The sequence below is a fragment of the Cynocephalus volans genome, chromosome 4 (genome assembly GCF_027409185.1).
Source record: "Cynocephalus volans isolate mCynVol1 chromosome 4, mCynVol1.pri, whole genome shotgun sequence".
NCBI lineage: Eukaryota > Metazoa > Chordata > Mammalia > Dermoptera > Cynocephalidae > Cynocephalus > Cynocephalus volans.
Genome location: NC_084463.1, coordinates 138,202,656 through 138,205,727, shown reverse-complemented (window position 1 = coordinate 138,205,727; position 3,072 = coordinate 138,202,656).

Below are 3,072 nucleotides of genomic sequence, written 5' to 3'. Positions count from 1 at the left end.
GTCCTGTCTTAACGAAGGACATAACATGGGAGTTGATGCTCATCATGTCTTTCCTGTTGTAAGAACTGGGACTCAGACATGAAAACCTCCCATTCTCCTTGTTTGAAAGATTTAAAAAGAGCGTAACAGAAAATGGCTTACATAGTACTTTTACTAAGGGCTACTTACAATCAAATGCTAATGGATATAATATGACCCCTTGGGATTGGAAAACACTTGGAAAAACTGTTTTAACTCCTGCTCAATATACTGTATGGCTGCAAGAATATCAGGAAGCCTTACACGCTATTTCACTCAAAAATTTATGAAATGAGTTCAAATTAGCATGGACGTGTTACCTACCAAACAACTAGAGCAGACATAAATGCTTGGGACAAAATTCCTGAAACAAAATCTAAACTTCAACCTGTTGCTTCCCCTGATGTATTTTGGATACAAAGATTAGATAAGGCTCAGCCACTGTTAACATTATCTGTTGAACAAAAATTAATTACAGATTTGAGGGCTGATGTTACCAATTGCTAAAAAGGTTTGGACTCAATTATGGAAAGTAACTTCTTCACCAGTTACACTTACTGGATTAGGTGGGTTCAAAATCCTTTATCAAAGTAAAAATTCTTTGTTGTATACTAGCCCCAAGGTACAAACTGCCTCCATTATGCATTATGTTCCAGATCTACCTCGAACCCTATGGGGCTGAGACCTCCTTGCACAATGGGACATCTCCTTCAAAATTTATCATGATGGCCAAGGCCACACTCCCAACATCCAAATTACAATGGACCCCTGTTCCTCCAGTTTGGGTGGAGTAGTGGCCTCTTAAAGGGGAGAAATTAAATCAAGCTACTTTACTTGTTAAACAACAGTTACAAAGGGGACATTTAGAGCCATCACAGAGTCCCTGGAATACTCCCATTAAATATTTTGCTACTGTTAGACAGGGACCCACCAAGCCTTCATATAGATTTTATTAATTGTCTTCAAGATGCTATAACTAGACAAATTGACAATGCTCATGACAATCCAGAACTGCTATCACAAGTTTATTTACATTTAATCAAACAAGTTAATAATGCTGGTTTACAAGTAGCTTCAGATAAAATTCAAAAAAAGGAGCCTTGGAAATGCCTTGTTTTTTTAATCACTCAGAGAAATACACGGCCACAAAGTATATCTTTGCATATTCAGGAGCCTTTTACTCTAAATGACTTACAAAAATTACTTGGCCACATTAACTGGCTCCACCCTTCTATGGGTATTCCTACTTATCAATACAACATTTGTTTAATACCTTAAAGGGAGACTCCGATGATCTGTCCTCCCCTCCTTACTTATCTGAAGAAGCAAAATTAGAATTAAAACAGATTAATCCTTTTTACATTCCAGACAATTAACACTTATTGTTAAATCTCAAGGCATTCATTTCATTATTTTAAATACCCCACATAGTCCCACAGGTTTGCTTTGCCAATTTCTTCCTGAGATAGGAGTCATTGAATGGATTTTCTTACCCCATCAACAAAAAAGGAAATTATATACTAAATTAGAACAATGTATTTATTTACTCACTAGGGAAGGACAACATTGTCAAGTTTTGGGCCTTAAAAACTAATGCCACCTTAAGTGACATTACAAGCTGCGCCATTATGGGCCCACAAGGGCGTATTAACGTGGCAGCCTAAGACAGCGCTGAGAGGTAGTAGGGTGGGGGTGTCTGCGGGAACCTTGCCTTAGCCCTTATTGGCCAAATATGCGCTTCTGTGCTCGAGGTTGCAATAGCTAGGCATTGAGACAGGATGCATGCTCTCTTGCCCTTTAAGCTGATAAGATTACGTAAAAAACCTCCCCTCCCTATCTGCCTATAAAAGCAAGTACTTGTGTGGTAATAAACAGAACTGCTCGACAGAACCCCCTGCCGCGTCTGAGTGTCCTTTAACTGGGCTCTTTTGGGGGGGCCGGTGTGTGTGCTCACCTCTCTTCACGGCTCTCTTCCCCCGTCTCCTTCCAAAGGGGACAGGAGGGAAAGAGGAATCTCAGGCCGTTCACTCACCCACCAAAAGGAACGAGGCTAGGGCTGTTCTGGTCGGGCCGGCAGTGGACCCGACAGTCAAGTACTTACTGGGTATGATCCTGATATTATTAATCCTGGTCTTTCTAAAACTGATTTTTACACTGCCTTTGAACAATCAGAGTCTTTACAGATAACTATGGCTGATTTTGTGGGTAAGATACAATTCTCATTACCCCATGATAAAATTTTATAAGGACTCCAACTACTGACCGTACAATTAAAATCCTGTTTATCCCCTATTCCCCTCCCTCAAGTGCTAACTGTGTTTATCAATGGTTCTGGCAGATCAGGAAAGGGATCTATAACAAGGCAGGAACAAGGAATCTGGAAATGTTTTGTTACTATCCATCATAAGTCCACTCAAAGGGCTGAATTGGCAGCTGCCATTGCAGCTTTCCAACATTTTTACAATCAGCCACTCAATTTAGTAGCTGACTCTGCCCATGTAGCTGGAGTCTTACAGGTAAATCAAGATGCATCTATCCATGAGGGAAATTATTTTCTTATATTTGAAATGTTTCAACCTTTAAAAACTTATTCAAAAAAGACATCATCCTTTCTATGTAACTCACATGCATTCTTATTCTGGTCTTCCTGGCCCTTTATCAATTGGAAATGATATGGCTGATCACTTTATTATGTATAATAATGTTTTACAGAAAGCTATTGATTCTCATCAGTTTTATCATCAGGCTACATGAGCTTTGGCTAACATGCATCGGAGCTCTTATAGGCAAGCTCAAGATATTGTTCGTGCTTGTCCCTATTGTCAGAGGTTTTCTAAACCTAATTTCCCTGGAAGAGTTAATCCTCAAGAAATAAAAGGTAACGAAATTTGGCAAATGAAAGTCACTCATTATTCCACTTTCAGACGTCTTAAATATTTACATGTTACTGTTGATACTTACTCTGGTCTTATTCATGCCACTGCCTAAACAGGAGAAACTGCTAAACATGTTAAAAAAACATTGTCTTTCTGCCTTTGCTGCCATGGGGATTCC